At 45.5% G+C, this 17,606-nt stretch overlaps 1 protein-coding gene and 1 non-coding gene across 3 annotated transcripts in view; one reads left to right on the top strand and one right to left on the bottom strand.

Moving 5' to 3' along the window:
* The window catches only part of LOC119930739 (schwannomin-interacting protein 1), an 823,807-nt gene that overhangs the window by 421,643 nt on the left and 384,558 nt on the right, over positions 1-17,606 (top strand). The gene's annotated exons all lie outside the window — the stretch shown is intronic.
* Positions 16,230-16,367, bottom strand: LOC119934169. Its single transcript, XR_005452871.1, has one exon. It is a non-coding gene; the product is annotated as a small nucleolar RNA SNORA7 (small nucleolar RNA).

The raw sequence follows: 17,606 nt of genomic DNA, 5'->3' as shown, positions 1-17,606 counted from the left end.
AAATCACTGAGGTAAAGGACTGTGTTAAAATCTTGCCACTGAATGTCTGTAATAATTGCAGGTGTTAATAGCACCTTACTGCCTTCGAAATGCACCCACTATGGAGGCAGTGTGGACTGGTAAAAATAACAATGGCCTGAGAGCCTGGAGACATGACTGTGATCCTGGCCCTCAAGAAGCTTACTATTTAATGGGGGACACAGACATTAAAATTAATTACAAGTAAGGAAAATGGCAACAGCTAAGGAAATGTGCTATGGGACTGCTCCTCTCCAGTCTCAACCTCCTCCTGTGTTTTCTTCAACACTCTCACCCTCCTTAGCAGTATTTCAAGAGAAGATTTCCTGCCTTCTCTTAAAACTCACTTCCTTCACCTGCGCATCCAAACCTATCGCTTCGCACCTTACCAAAACACTTGCCCCCTCCCTTCTTCCTTCCCTGACCAATATCTCCAACTTCTTGCTCCTGGTGACTTCTCTCCTATTGCTTTCAAACAGGCTCATGTCTCCCCTATCCTAAGAAAACCCTCCCATGACCCCACGGCTCCCTCCAGTTATCGCCCCATCTCCCTTCTACCATTCCTCTCCAAACTCCTTGAGTGAGTTGTCTCCACCTGCTATCTCAAGTTCCTCTTCTCCAATTCTTTCTTTGACTCCCTCCACTCTGGTTTCCATTCCCTTCACTCCACAGAAACTGCCCTCTCAAAGGTCACAAATGATCTCCAAGTTGCCAAATCCAACAGCCTCTACTCTATCCTTATCCTCGTCGACCTCTCAGCTGCCTGTGACACTGTCGATAACCTCATTCTCCTAGAAACATTATCCAAACTTGGTTTCACTGACACTGTCCTCTCCTGGATCTCCTCTTATCTCTCTGGTTGTTCATTCTTAGTTCCTTCCTCGGGCTCCTCCTCTGCCTCCCACCCCCTACCTATGGGGGTCCCTCAAGGTTCAGTTCTGGGTCCCCTTCTATTCTCCTTCTGCATCCCCTCCCCACAGTTCACTCCCACATGAGTTGAAGCTCACATGGCTTCAACTACCACCTCTATGCAGATAAGTCCCAAATCTGTATCTCCAGCCCTGATTGCTCTCCCTCTCTGCAGTCTCACATTTCCTCCTGCTTAACATGTCAAAAACAGAACTCTTCATCTTCCCACCAAAAGCCTGTCCTCCCCCAACTTTCCCATCACTGTAGACAGTACCACCATCCTTCCTGTCTCACAAACCCAAACCTTAGCATTATCCTTGACTCCTCTCATTTAATCCACATACTCAATCTTTTACTAAATCCTGTTGGTTCAACCTTCACAATATCAGTAAAATATGTCCTTTCCTCTCCCTCCAAACTGCTACCAGATTAATCTGAACACTTATCCAATCCCACCTTGATTACCATACCAGCCTCCTTGCTGACCTCCTTCTCTCCTGTCTCTCCCCACTTTAGTCCACACTTCACTCTTCTGTCTGTATCATTTTTCTACAAAAACGTTTTAGTTCATGTTTCCCCACTCTTCAAGAACCTCCAGTGGTTGCCCATCCATCATCATCATCAATCGTATTTATTGAGCGCTTACTATGTGCAGAGCACTGTACTAAGCGCTTGGGAAGTACAAATTGGCAACATATAGAGACAGTCCCTACCCAACAGTGGGCTCACAGTCCATCCACCTCCACATCAAACAGAAACTCCTCACCATTGACTTTAAAGCATTCAGTTACCTTGCCCCCTCCTACCTCACCTCACTTCGCTCCTACTACAACCCAGACTGCTGCCCCACAGAGGTTATGTACATATCTGTAATTTATTTATTTATATTAGTTTCTGACTCCCACTCTAGGCTGTAAGCTTGCTGCAGGCAGGGAATGTGTCTGTTGCAAGTGGCTTAGTGGAAAGAGCACAGGCTTGGGAGTCAGAGGTCGTGGGTTCTAATCCCTGCTCCACCACCTATCAGCTGTGTGATTTTGGGCAAGTCACTTAACTTCTCTCGGTTTCAGTTACCTCATCGGTAAAATGGGGATTAAGATTGTGAGTCCCACGTGGGACAACCTGATTACCTTGTATCTACCTCAGCATTTAGAACAGTGTTTGGCACATAGTAAACACTTAATACCGTCATTATATACAGTGGTCTGCACACAGTAAGTGCTCAATAAATATGACTAACTGACTAAGGCTGACCTACCTTGTGTACCTCTATCTCATCTATCATTCATTCATTCAATTGTATTTACTGAGTGTTTATTGTGTGCAGAGAACTGTACTAAGTGCTTGGGAAGTACAAGTTGGTGACATTTAGAGACAGTCCCTACCCAACAAGGGGCTCACAGTCTAGAAGGGGGAGACAGACAACAAAACAAAACATGTGGACAGGTGTCAAGTCATCAGAACAAACAGAATTAAAGCCATTTGCACATCATTACCGTGACCCCTTGCCCACATGACCTCCTTCTTGCCAAATCCAATGGCTCCTACTCTTGACCTCTTGACCTTCTTGACCTCTCAGCTGCCAACCTTGGCTTCAGAGACTCTGTCCTCTCCTGCCATTCATTCTCAGTCTCTTTTGCGGGCTCCTCCTCCCCATCCCATCCCACTACTGTAGGGGTTCCTCAAGGGTCAGTTCTTGGTCCCCTTCTGTTCTCTATCTACACTCACTCCCTTGGTGAACTAATTTGCTCCCATGGCTTCAACTATCATCTCTACGCTGATGACACCCAAATCTACATCTCTGCCCCGGCTCTCTCTCCCTCCCTTCAGACTCGTGTCGCCTCCTGCCTTCAAGACATCTCCATCTAGATGTCTGCCCGCCATCTAAAACTCAGTATGTTCAAGACTGAACTCCTTATCTTTCCTCCCAAACCCTGCCCTCTCCCTGACTTCCCCATCACTGTTGACGGCACTACCATCCTTCCCGTCTCACAAGCCTGCAACCTTGGTGTCATCCTCAACTCCGCTCTCTCTTTCACCCCTTACATCCATCACCAAATCCTGCCGATCTCACCAAAACCTGCCAGTCTCATCTCCGCAACATCGCCAAGATCCTCCCTTTCCTCTCCATCCAAACCGCTACCTTGCTGGTTCAATCTTTCATCCTATCCCGACTGGATTACTGCATCAGCCTCCTCTCTAATCTCCCATCCTCCTGTCTCTCCCCACTTCAGTCTATACTTCATGCTGCTGCCTGGATCATCTTTGTGCAGAAACGCTCTGGGCATGTTACTCCCCTCCTCAAAAATCTCCAGTGGCTACCAATCAAACTATGCATCAGTCAAAAACTCCTCACTCTCAGCTTCAAGGCTGTCCATCACCTCGCCCCCTCCTACCTCACCTCCCTTCTTTCCTTCTACAGCCCAGCCCGCACCCTCCGCTCCTCTGCCGCTAACCTCCTCACTGTGCCTCATTCTCGCCTGTTCCGCTGTCGAACCCTGGCCCACGTCCTCCCCCTGGTCTGGAATGCCCTCCCTCCGCACATCCACCAAGCTAGCTCTCTTCCTCCCTTCAAAGCCCTACTGAGAGCTCACCTCCTCCAGGAGGCCTTCCCAGACTGAGCCCCCTCCTTCCTTTCCCCCTACCCATCCCCCCTGCCCTACCTCCTTCCCCTCCCCACAGCACATGTATATATGTTTGTACAGATTTATTACTCTATTTTACTTGTACATATTTACTATTTTATTTATTTTATTTTGTTAATATATTTTGTTTTGTTGTCTGTCTCCCCCTTCTAGACTGTGAGCCTGAGGGACCATCTCTATATGTTGCCAACTTGTACTTCCCAAGTGCTTAGTACAGTGCTCTGCACACAGTAAGTGCTCAATAAATACGATTGAATGAATGAATGAATGAATTCTACCTCTGGCCTGCAACTCCCTCCCTTTGAATATCCAACAAACAATTGCTCTCCCCATCGAAGCCCATTGACTGTGCATCTCCTCCAAGAGGTCTTCCCTGACTAAGCCCTCATTTCCTCCCTTCTGTGTCACCCTGACTTGCTTCCTTTATTCACCACCCCGCAGCAGTCCCACAGTAGTTATGTAGATATCCATAATTTATTTATATTAATGTCTGTCTCCCCCTCTAGACTGCAAGATCGTTGTGAGCAGGGGATATTTCTGCTATATCATAGTGTTGTACTCTGCCCTGCACGTAGAGAAGCAGCATGGCTCAGTGGAGAGAGCATGGGCTTTGGAGCCAGAGGCCATGGATTCAAATCCTGGTTCCACCAAGTGTCAGCTGTGTAATTTTGGGCAAGTCACTTAACTTTTCTGTGCCTCAGCTACCTCATCTGTAAAATGGGGATTAAGATTGTGAGCCCCACATGGGACAACCTGATCACCTTGTATCCTCCCCATTGCTTAGAAAAGTGATTTTCACATAGTAAGAACATAACATATGCCATCATTACTTATTATTATTATATTAAGTGCTCAATAAATATGATTGATTGGTTGGACTGGGAGCAGGGTATCAAAGTGCCTAATGGGTACAGACCCAAGTGCATAAGTGATACAGAAGAGAGGATGAATGAGAACTTGGAGAAATGAAAGATTAATCAGGGAAGGCTTCTTGAAGGAGATAATAATAATAATGATGGTATTTTGTTAAGTGCTTACTATGTGCACAGCACTGTTCTAAGCGCTGGGGAGGTTACAAGGTGATCAGGTTGTCCCACGGGGGCTCACAGCTTTAATCCCCATTTTACAGATGAGGTAACTGAGGCAGAGAGAAGTTAAGTGACTTGCCCAAAGTCACAAAGCTGACAGTTGGCGGAGCCGGGATTTGAACCCATGACCTCTGACTCCAAAGCCCGTGCTCCTTGAGATATGACATTAGTAGGCAATTGATGAAATTATTCTATTGGAGAAGATCAACCACTATAGTTAAAATAATGCAGTGCTTAGCACTTATGAATGTTCACCATGATTACCAACTAGCTGCTCCCAAAATTCAGTAGTTACCCTGCAGAGGTGCTCTGGAGGAGAGGAGCTGTGACCTCCTCCTCATCTTCAGCTTCCTGTGATAGCAGCAGGTGCCCACCTGGATGGGATTACACTGCACTGCAAAGCAAGAGAGCCAACATCATTGCCGCCATATGATGAGCTAGTAGAGGCTTGGGTAGTCTTGGAGACCTGCTCTTAGCTGGGAATGGCCAGTTCCTGGTAACGAGATCCACAATGGGCCCCATGGATATTTACGCTGTGAGAAATAAGATTCTTTCCCCTCAGCTTCAGAACTAGGACATGGGAAGCAGTGTGGCCTAGTGGAAGGAGCTTGGACTTGGGACTCAGAAGATCTGAGTTCTAATCCCAGCTCAGCCAATTGCTTGCCCTGTGACCTTGAGCAAGTCACTTACCTTCTCTGGGCCTCAGTTTCCTCAACTGTAAAATGACGATGAAATCCTACTCCTTCCTATTTAAACTGTGAGGCCTAGGTGGGACAGTGACTGTGTCTGACCTAATTAACTTGTATCTACCCCAGTGCTTAGAACAATACTTGACAAGTACAACACATGCTTAACAATAACAACAACAATAATAATAATAATAGTAATAATAATAGTCTCTGGGCCCAAGCAAAGTTGTTGAAGTAGCCATTTAAGAGGGTGTGACTGGAGGTAGACAAGATAATGGGATTGGCATGTGCCTCTTGGAAGTGTCACAGAAGTCCCTGACTCCCACTCCCACTGTTTCCAGATTTTATAAAAACATCATTCATTCATTCATTCATTCTTTAATTGTATTTATTGAGCGCTTACTGTGTGCAGAGCACTGTACTAAGCATTTGGGAAGTACAAGTTGGCAACATATAGAGACAGTCCCTACCCAACAACGGGCTCACAATCTAGAAGGGGGAAGATTCTTTCCCCTCAGCTTCAGAACTAGGACATGGGAAGCAGTGTGGCCTAGTGGAAAGAGCTCAGGCTTGGGACTCAGAGGATCTGGGTTCTAATCCCAGCTCAGCCAATTGCTTGCTCTGTGACCTTGAGCAAGTCACTTACCTTCTCTGGGCCTCAACTTCCTCAACTGTAAAATGATGATGAAATCCTACTGCTTTCTATTTAAACTGTGAGGCCTAGGTGGGACAGGGACTGCACTACATCAGTAACCTGTAGTGCAAAAGATCCACAAGGGAACCATTTCTTCCCACAAGCTGAATATGGACCAAATTTTATGGTTTGGGGTTATTGGTTTTTTTTGGCTTGCTCTTTAGGTTCATTTGTTTTTGGGGGGTTTTTTGTATTTATTAGATACTTACTATTTGCCAGGCACTCTATTAAGAGCTAGGGGAGATACAATCAGGTTGGACACAGTCCATTGTCACACATGGGGCTCATAGTCTTACTTTCCATTTTACAGATGAGGAGACTGAGTCACAGAGAAGTTGTCACTTTCTCAAAGTTACATGCCAGACAAGTGGCAGAGCTGAGATTAGAACCCAGGTCCTTCTGACTCCCAAGCCTATGCTCTATCCACTAGGCAGTGCTCCTTCTTATTCTTAATGCCATTGCTAGTAAGAGCTGATTACCATTACTGACTCAGATTGTGGCCAACAAACCTAAAGCCAACAAATCAACTCCTCAGAGGAGCAGTGTGATGGTTGACCAGATGGTTAGGGACATATCCTCTACTATCTCTACTTCTCCCTCAACAGCTCTAACTTCCTAGTTGTTGTTTTTTATGTCTTTGCCCTTGTTTCCTTCCTCCTACCATAGAAGGAGGGAATTAAACTTCTTAGCTTATTGGCTTAAAACTGAAGCAAACTAAGGGGGTTTAAGTAAGATATATCAAAGTTCAGGTCTCTCCCCCATATAGGCTGAAAAATCCTTGAAGATTGGGATTGTAATATCCTCTATGTGTTTTATAAAACCCAGAACATGAATATTTGTGTTCATTTTGATAAATCAAAATACTTTCATTAGTAATCATAACTTTAGTTTTTTCCCATCATCTCTTGCTCATGCCTTCCTACGTATTTTCTAATTTTGTTCAATTCTTCCAGATATATATTTTACAACTAGACCACCGGCATTATAAGCTTTGCAAATAGCACTTCCCCTTTATTTTACACTCTACTTATTCACTGGGCCGTTATAGCTTAAGGCACTAGAAAAATTAATAATTTCTCCCTTTCTACAGAGTGCAAAAGAATCCCCTCTTTCCTCACTACTCTCGAGTGAGATGTTATTTCTTAATAATAATATTGATAACAATAATAATAATAGTATTTGTTATTGATAAGAATAATAATAATAGTTTTTAAGTGCTTACTGTATGTCAAGTATTGTTCTAAGTGCTGGTGTTTATACAAGCCAATCATGTTGGACACAGCCCCTATCTTACGTGTGCTTACAGTCTTAATCCCCATTTTACAGAGAAGATGACTGAGACACAGAGAAGTTAGGTGACTTTCCCAAGGTCACACAGCGGACAAGTGGTGGAGCTGGGATTAGAACCCAGGTCCTTTTGACTCCCAGGACTGTGCCTCTATCTACTAGGCCAGGCTACTAAAAGACAATCCTATCCCGAGTTCTTCTGCCAGAAGGACCCCACCATGCTCCAACAGAGAGAGCTGACCTCCCTAGTCAGCTGGTTCAAATGGAGGACTTGGAGTCCACGCTGCCACCTCCCTCCCTTGGCCAGAGCTGTTTCTGTGCCGGCCATGAACTCCCGCTGCAGGGATGGATTTGGGGGTGCCGCGAGGGGCAGGCATACCCCTGCCCCAGACCTCCCTCAGAGAAGAAGCATGGCTCAGTGCAAAGAGTCCGGGCTTTGGATTCACAGGTCATGGGTTCAAATCCCGGCTCCGCCAGTTGTCAGCTGTGTGATTTTGGGCAAGTCACTTAACTTCTCTGTGCCTCAGTTACCTCATCTTTAAAATGGGGATTAAGACTGTGAGCCCCCCGTGGGACAACCTGATCACCTTGTTACCTCCCCAGTGCTTAGAACAGTGCTTTGCACATAATAAGCGCTTAATAAATGCCATCATTAATATTATTATTCCAGGACGGGCAGACGTGGCTCAGCCCCCTGCCCTGAGCTTTGCAGAGAAGTGATGGGCACAGCCAAGCCCAGAGGGCAAGCGAGGCAGCGTGAGAAAACACGGCCTCTACAGGCACTTGCTCTTTCCCAACTTGCCGGGCCATGACACTGCCTGGCATGGAGCCAGGTGGGTGGCCCACCCCAGCACTCAGATTGAGTGGCATGGCCGGCCGCCCTCCCCGTCGGCTCCAGGCCTCAGACAAGTGGCAGCCCAACAGTACCATCCATGATCGCACCCCCGTAGCCCACTCCCCTCCTCTCCACCCTGCCAGTTGGGGGCGACTCACCCATTCATTTATTCATTCGTATTTATTGAGCGCTTACTGTGTTCAGTGCACTGTACTAAGCGCTTGGGAAGCACAAGTCGGCAATATAGAGAGACTATCACTACCCAACAATGGGCTCACCCATTGCTCTGTGGCTTAGGCCCAGAACTGTTTTGTTGTCTGTCACCCCCTTCTAGACTGTGAGCCTGTTGTTGGGTGGGGACCATCTCTGTATGTTGCCGATTTGTACTTCCCAAGCGATTAGTACAGTGCTCTGCGTACAGTAAGCGCTCAATAAATACGATTGAATGAATGAATCAAGTCAAAATCTCTGAGGAGAAGAGACATATCTGCTACCTTTTGCATTTCCACCCTCATCAACTCCACTTCCTTAATATAGAGTCTCTCCATGGAGAATGACAAACCTGAGATGGTGCCGAAAAGATCGATAATGGTGATCATGATTTGTGCAGAATCATTTGCAGGGATTAACCCCTGATAGCCTCATTCCAACTGGGGCATGGTGTACAAGTGAGTAGGCAAGCAGGGGAGCAATCAACCACTGTACTAAATGCTTAGGGGAGTACAATATAACCAGAGTTGATAGACGTATTCCCTGCCCACAAGGAGCTTGCAGTCCAGAGGGGCAGCAAGTGGCACAATGCAAAGTGCACACACTTGAAGGGTTCATCGATGACTGAATTGGCTGTAGTATAGTGCTCATTCATTCATTCATTCATTCAGTCATTTCCTGAGCACTCACTGTGTGCAAAACACTGTACTAAGCACCTGGAAGAGAACAGTGTAAAAATAAACAGACACATTCCCATGCTGTGTTGCACCTAGTGAGGTACCTGATTCCACTCTCAGCTCTGACCTGGGTATAGAAACACTACACCAGAGGCTGTAACAGGTAATAATAGTTGTGGTATTTGTTAATAATAATTTTTTATTATTATTATTATTATCATTGTATTTGTTAAGCACTGACTACATGCCAGGCACTGTACTAAGTGCTGGGATGGACATGAGCAAATCGGGTTGGACAGAGTCCCTGTCCCATGTGGGGTACACAGTCTAAATCCCCATTTTACAGATGAGGTAACTAAGGTGCAGAGAAGTTTTGTTGTCTGTCTCCCTCTTCTAGACTGTGAGCCCATTGTTGGTTAGGGACCGTCTCTATATGTTGCCAACTTGTACTTCCCAAGCGCTTAGTACAGTGCTCTGCACACAGTAAGCGCTCAATAAATATGATTGAATGAATGAAGTGACTTCCCCAAGGTCACACAGCAGTTAAGTGGTGGAGCTGGGATTAGAGCCCATGCCTTCTGACTCCCAAGCCTTTGCTATATCCACAGCCAATCCTGCTCTCCCACTAATTACTTGTTATAAACAAATATGATGTTCAAAACCTCGAAAATTAATGTATTAGTCCAATATTTCTTAAATGACCATTAAATGATGAACTGAACATTGTGCATGGGGGGATCCTAGGAGAAAATCTCCAAATATTTTAATTTGTTAAATATTTCAAGAGGAAGAAAAAATGCAAGTGGCCTTTAAAACATTCCAAATAACTACTCTTCAATACCGTTATACAACTGATTTTGTGTTCTGATTCAAAAATTGCCCTGGCTTTTAAGTTGCAAGTGTTACTAAGGAAACTAAAATTGTGTTGGGGTTTGTTCATGTCTGTGAATAATGTATTTACATTTTTAAAAATCTGTGAAACCGTTTGGCTGTCGGCCCCAAGGCTACCATAAATTGTGTGTCTTTTTAATTTTAGAGGAAGGCCGTCTCACCTTCATTTTTATTATTCTGAGCATTGAAAGGTGGAATTGGCCTGGTTTAAACTGGTTAGCCCTTTCCTTTGCATAGCAGGTAATGATCTTGTTAAGCAATCATCATAGATTTTTTTTTGTCTTTATATTATTGTCTGCCTCCTTCTCTGGACTGTAAGCTCCTTGTGCAGAAAGCATGTCTACCAGCCCTCTTGTACTGTACTCTCCCCAAAGCTAAGGCACAGTAAACTAAGCGCTCGGTGAATACCATTGGTGGAATGATGAATTAATGAATGAGGGAAAATAGGTATTTATAAGAAGACAGGCACATTCACTGGAGATTGCTGAGATATGCCTTTTTCTGGGACTGTGGGGTCCTTCACAGCAGGAAACAATGCTGTACAGCACATATTTTTTGCAGTGTAACTAAAATGTTTAAACATTGCCCTTATAAATTAACTAAATGTATATCTGTGAATGTTGTACTCTTTTATGATGCATCCATAACTAGTGTCCTAACTATATGGGTCAAAACACTATATTTTATACGGTTCATTACAGAAGGAGATATCTCAACTACCCTACCATTACCCCATGGGCTTCATTTTGTCTTAGCTCCATCAAAATATGGAGGGGAACATAGGCCTCTTCACTCTCCTAAATACGGATTCCAAGAGCAAGGCCACTGGGGAAAAAGGATAGGTTATTTATTATGTTTTCTATGCATTTTATTTACCAAAATCTGAAGGAATAGATGGTTCAATAAAAAGCAAAAAAAAATGACATGTGTAAACATCTCTATTTTAATGTTGTTTCCACATCTTGAGGCCCATTATATGTTTATCAAGGCATGTAACAGCTTTAAGTTAACAATACTACAATGCATCATTAAATGTGCACCAGATGTCCCTTTTCTGGCCCCTATTACTGATGGCCCCCAAATTCCCATCAAGGGAAGAGAAAATGTGTGCACACATTTATAACTAACACTAACCCATCAAAACCAGGAGCAGTAACAGAAAGGCTCTGACAATCAGTTTGATAAAATACAGCCTGGGAACTCATTAGTGTAAGAAGATGCAGATGAGTCACTGTATCCAAACCTCCGCTTTGTATTTGAGAAGCCCAGAAACTTAATACTAAAGATTGAAATCCTGATTCATTTTCACAGATGGGCTCAAAGGTATTCCTTATTGGTGCAACATTCTAACTGAATCTGCCTGAGCATTTTTTGAATGAAACTGCCTTATGGAAATTATCTTTTTTTATGGTATTTGTGAAGTGCTTACTATGTGCCAGGCACTGTGCTAAGCACTGGGGTAGATATGAGCTATCTACAGTCCGCACAGTCCGTGCCCCACATGGGGCACACAGTCTTAATCCCCCTTTTACAGATGGGGTAACTGAGGCCCAGAGAAGTTAAGTGACTTGCCCAAGGTCACTCAGCAGGCAAGTGGCAGAGTCGGGATCATAACCCAAGTCCTTCTGACTCCCAGGCTCACGCTCTATTCCTAGACCACACTAGTGGTTTAGTAGTAGACCACACTACTTCCTTGTAATTCATATGTTTCTGAATGTTTATTCAGGTTCGGTTTCAGACTTTGGAGGGAAGGGGAGACGAAAGGAGAAGGAACCACACTGTTGGTTGGTAAAACTGGTGATGCTAATGATCTGTACAAGAAAGTATTAGGGCTCGCTAAAGCAAAAATCTAGGCATAATTCTCGATCTAACAATCTTTCAATGGGCCATTTAGTTTGCTGTTAGTAACACTAGGCTCTCTCTTGGCTGTGGCTTCGCAATGTATAGCCAAAGGCAGGGACTCCTTCATCCATGCTCCATGTCGAATGGAGCACCCTAAGGGATCGTAATAAATGCTAAAACAGCATGAAAATACCATCAAATATTTCTGCACCTAGTTCAGAGTTCAGAGATTTCAGATTTATTCCTGCCTTCGCCACTAGTTTGCCAAATGACCTTTTGTAATTTTGGAAAAATTACATGAAAATTAAGGGACATTTTTAAGGTTGGCCATTATTAAATGCGAGTAATCCAGGCACGTGAATTTTCCCTCCTAACTCTGATAGATTTACCCAAACTTAAGCCCTCTGATTTAAAAGTCAAGCAGTTGGAAATTAATTTCCGTGAACCAGGTTCAGATTTTTCAACGTGCGTATTTCTAAGCAACCTGAAAACATTTGAAACCATACGATACCTTAAAAAGGGCAGATTTAAGTGGTGCTTGTTCATTATTTGCCTGACACCAACAGTTGGAAAGATACATTTTCAGTTCATATTTGAGTAATAATATAGCAATGCATTTTGTGCAGTGCACTGGACAAAGTGGCCTGTCAAATTCTGTTTATTACTATTGCTAGCAAAGGAGAAATCAACAATTAATCAAAGCCAAGCACATATGTTAAAAGAATTAGTATAGTTCAGTATCAGGATAAGTAAGTACTAGCCCAGGAGAAAATATCATATACATGTACCCGTTTGCCCTTCCCTCTTTTGTTTCTCCCATTCTCCCTTTCAGTTGACCAATAGAGTGACTACTCTGTGCAAAGCACTGTTCTAAACACTCGGGAAAGTTCGAGTGAGTAGACATGATGCCTGCCCTCAAGGAGTTACAATCAAATGGAAAAGAGAGACATCAAAATACCTTTACAGGTAGGAAGAAAACTATATGACTTAGTGCTTAAGTAATAAAGTACATAAGATATGAGCACCAATTATATTGGTCTTTATGGTTATACAAGTGCACAGTTGGAGTAGAAATGCTGAGATAGTATTTAGGGGCTGGGGGATATATTACCTGGGGAAGAACAGAAATTAATCAAAAAAGACCTCCTGGAGGAGATATAATTTCTGAAGGGCTATGAATACTAGCAGAGCCGTGGCCTGGTGGCTTTGACATACAAGGGAGTTCCGGGGTGGGGGAAGAGGTCAGAGGAGAGGGAGAAGAGAACAAGGCACAGTGACTAGGTTAGCTTGACAGAAAGGGAGAGTGTGATTTGAGAGAAGAGAGCAGATACGTTTGATGAAGAGAACTGATGCAGCCTTGAAGCCAAAGATAGGAATTTCTCTTTAAAAGGAAGAAAACGGGGTAACCATTAGAGACCACTGGAGGAAGGCAATTTGACTGATTGTAAGACGTTCATGACTGAAAATCCAGAGACTGGGCTCTAGCCCTGGGATTTTGGGGCAAGTCACGTATCTCTCTGGGCCTTAGTTTCTTCATTTTGTAAAATGAGAAGATAAATAAGAGCTCCATGTGGTAGAGGGACTGTATCCAATCTGATACTCCAGGGCCTAGCACATAGCAAGCAGTTAATAATAATAATGATGGCATTTATTAAGTGCTTACTATGTGCAAAGCACTGTTCTAAGCCCTGGGGAGTTTACAAGTTGATCAGGTTGTCCCACGTGGGGCTCACAATCAATCCCCATTTTACAGATGAGGTAACTGAGGCACAGAGAAGTTAAGTGACTTGCCCAAAGTCACACAGCTGACAAATGGCAGAGCCGGGATTGAACCGATCACCTCTGACTCCAAAGCCTGTGCCACACCGCTACCCACTTAATAAATGCCATAGCTAGTGGGGAGAAAGGACAAACTCATTATAGAAAAATGATCCAAGCCACAGAATAAAATATGGACTAGAAAGGGGAGCAGTAGGGAGACTATGTGAGGAGGCTGATGCAGTGGTGAAGCTGAGATATGACAAGCTGTGACTAGCAATACGGTTTTTTGGCTAGAAAGGAATCAATCAATCGTATTTATTGAGCGCTTACTATGTGCAGAGCACTGTACTAAGCGCTTGGGAAGTACAAATTGGCATCACATAGAGACAGTCCCTACCCGATAGTGGGCTCACAGTCTAAAAGGGGGAGACAGAGAACAGAACCAAACATACCAACAAAATAAAATAAGTAGGATAGAAATGTACAAGTAAAATAAATAAATAAATAAATAAACAGAGTAATAAATATGTACAACCATATATACATATATACAGGTGCTGTGTGGAGGGGAAGGCGGTAAGGCGGGGGGATGGAGGGGGGAGAGGGAGAGGAAGGAGAGGCTCAGTCTGGGAAAGCCTCCTGGAGGAGGTGAGCTCTCAGCAGGGCCTTGAAGGGAGGAAGAGAGCTAGCTTGGCGGATGGGCAGAGGGAGGGCATTCCAGGCCCGGGGGATGACGTGGGCCGGGGGTCGATGGCGGGACAGGCGAGAGCGAGGTACAGTGAGGAGATTAGTGGTGGAGGAGCGGAGGGTGCGGGCTGGGCAGTAGAAGGAGAGAAGGGAGGTGAGGTAGGAGGGGGCGAGGTGATGGAGAGCCTTGAAGCCCAGGGTGAGGAGTTTCTGCCTGATGCGCAGATTGATCGGTAGCCATTGGAGGTTTTTGAGGAGGGGAGTAATATGCCCAGAGCGTTTCTGGACAAAGATAATCCGGGCAGCAGCATGAAGTATGGATTGAAGTGGGGAGAGACACGAGGATGGGAAATCAGAGAGAAGGCTGGTGCAGTAGTCGAGACGGGATAGGATGAGAGCTTGAATGAGCAGGGTAGCGGTTTGGATGGAGAGGAAAGGGCGGATCTTGGCAATGTTGCGGAGCTGAGACCGGCAGGTTTTGGTGACGGCTTGGACGTGAGGGGTGAATGAGAGAGCGGAGTCGAGGATGACACCAAGGTTGCGGGCTTGTGAGACGGGAAGGATGGTAGTGCCGTCAACAGAGATGGGAAAGTCAGGGAGAGGACAAGGTTTGGGAGGGAAGACAAGGAGCTCAGTCTTCGACATGTTGAGCTTTAGGTGGCGGGCGGACATCCAGATGGAGATGTCCTGAAGGCAGGAGGAGATGCGAGCCTGGAGGGAGGGGGAGAGAGCAGGGGCAGAGATGTAGATCTGGGTGTCATCAGCGTAGAGGTGATAGTTGAAGCCGTGGGAGCGAATGAGGTCACCAAGGGAGTGAGTGTAGATTGAGAACAGAAGGGGACCAAGCACTGAACCTTGGGGAACTCCCACAGTAAGAGGATGGGAGGGGGAGGAGGAGCCTGCAAAAGAGACTGAGAAAGAACGACCGGAGAGATAAGAGGAGAACCAGGAGAGGACGGAGTCTGTGAAGCCAAGGTCAGATAACGTGTTGAGGAGAAGGGGGTGGTCCACAGTGTCAAAGGCAGCTGAGAGGTCGAGGAGGATTAGGACAGAGTATGAGCCGTTGGATTTGGCAAGCAGGAGGTCATTGGTGACCTTTGAGAGCGCAGTTTCCGTGGAATGAAGGGGACGGAAGCCAGACTGGAGGGGGTCGAGGAGAGAGTTGTTGTTGAGGAATTCTAGGCAGCGCGTGTAGACAACTCGTTCAAGGAGTTTGGAAAGGAATGGTAGGAGGGATATGGGACGATAACTAGAAGGTGAGGTGGGGTCAAGAGAGGGTTTTTTTAGGATGGGAGAGACATGGGCATGTTTGAAGGCAGAGGGGAAGGAACCAGTGGAGAGTGAGCGGTTGAAGATGGAAGTTAAGGAGGGGAGAAGGGATGGAGCGAGAGATTTCATAAGATGAGAGGGAATGGGGTCAGAAGCACAGGTGGCCGGAGTAGCACTTGAGAGGAGGGAGGAGAGTTCCTCTGAGGATACCACTGGGAAGGATGGGAGAGTAGCAGAGAATGTTGAGAGCCGGGGGGTTGGAGAAAGGGGGGAAGAGACTTTGGGGAGGTCGGACCTGATGGATTTAATTTTGTTAATGAAGTAGGAGGCCAGATCGTTGGGGGTGAGGGAAGGAGGAGGGGGAGGAAGGGACAGAGTCTGGAAATGTTGTGAAGGTAGAATTGACAGGATTTGGTGACAGACTGAATGGGGGTGTTAAAAGAAGAGGGGTGAGGGATAATGCCAAAGTTTCACGTTTCAGGGGTGGGGAGGGTGATGTAGACTTATCTTGTCTCATGCCGTCGAGTCGTCCTCGGCCCATAGCAATGCCATGGACACATCTCTCCCAGAACGCCCCACCTCCATCTGCAATTGTTCTGCAGTGGATCTATAGAGTTTTCTTGGTAAAAATACGGAAGTGGTTTACCATTACCTCCTTCCGAGCAGTAAATTTGAGTCTCTGCCCTCGACGCTCTCTCATGCCACTGCTGCCCAGCACAGGTGAGTTTTGACTTGTAGCAGATTGCCTTCCACTTTCTAGCCACTGCCCAAGCTAGGAATGGAATGTATGTGCCGCTGCCTGACTCTCCCTCCTGTAGTCGAGACTGGTAGAGTGCTGGGAACTCTCCAGGTCTGACCCTGAGAGGGGCATGTAGACTAGGATGGGAAATGCTTCATGAGAAGCAGCGTGGCTCTGTGGAAAGAGACCGGGATTTGGAGTCAGAGGTCATGGGTTCAAATCCCAGCTCTGCCAATTGTGTCAGCTGGGTGAGTTTGGGCAAGTCACGTAACTTCACTGGGCCTCAGTTACCTCATCTGTAAAATGGGGATTAAAACTGTGAGCCCCCCGTTGGACAACCTGATCACCTTGTAACCTCCCCAGAGCTTAGAACAGTGCTTTGCACATAGGAAGCACTTAATAAATGTCATTATGATTATTATTATTATTATTAAATTGAGGTAGAGGAGATGATCAGGGAGATAAGATGAGGAGTTTAGCTTTGGAAATATTAAGCTTTCCCTGCTATACCTGCAGTCACTACCATTTTTCTCCCTCACCCAGTTTTCTGCCAATAACTTTTGGCTCATAACTACTCCCATCATTGAACTGGGCCTCAGAAAGCATAGGGCACCTAGTGAATTGGGCCATCTTAAGTGCCCCAACAACAGCGTGGCTTCATGGAACGAACCAGGCCTGGAGTCAGAGGACTTGGTTCTTAATCCAACTCTGTCACACGTCTGCTGTGTGACCTTGGGCAAGTCACCTAACTCCTCTGTGCCTCAGTTTCCTCATTTGTAAAATGGAAATTAAAGTTGTGAGTCCCAGGGGAATATGGACTGTGTCCAACCTGACAGGCTTGTGCAGCATGGCTCAGTGGAAAGAGCACGGGCTTTGGAGTCAGAGGTCATGGGTTCAAATCCTGGCTCTGCCAATTGTCAGCTGTGTGACTTTGGGCAAGACACTTAACTTCTCTGGGCCTCAGTTACCTCATTTGTAAAATGGGGATTAAGGGTGAGAGGCCCCCCGTGGGACAACCTGATCACCTTGTAACCTCCCCAGCGCTTAGAACAATGCTTTGCACATAGTAAGTACTTAATCAATGCTGTTATTATGATTATTATTATTATTATTATTACCCCAGTGCTTAGTAGAGCCAGAATGGCCTAGTAGAAAGAGCACAGGCCTGGGAGTCAGACAACATGGGTTCTAATCACCAGCTCCACCACATGTTTGTTGTGTGACCTTGGGCAAGTCACTTAACTTCTTTGTGTCTTACTTACCTCATCTGTAAAATAGGGATTAAGACTGTGAGCCCCTTGTGGGACAGGGACTTTGTCCAACTTGATTGCCTTGTATCTACCTCAGCGCTTAGAACAGTGCTTGGCA

Source organism: Tachyglossus aculeatus, chromosome 1, assembly GCF_015852505.1.
Source record: "Tachyglossus aculeatus isolate mTacAcu1 chromosome 1, mTacAcu1.pri, whole genome shotgun sequence".
In the NCBI taxonomy this organism is placed as follows: Eukaryota; Metazoa; Chordata; class Mammalia; order Monotremata; family Tachyglossidae; genus Tachyglossus; species Tachyglossus aculeatus.
The sequence above is the reverse complement of the archived record's forward strand: the minus strand, read 5'-3'. Positions and strand labels throughout refer to the sequence as shown.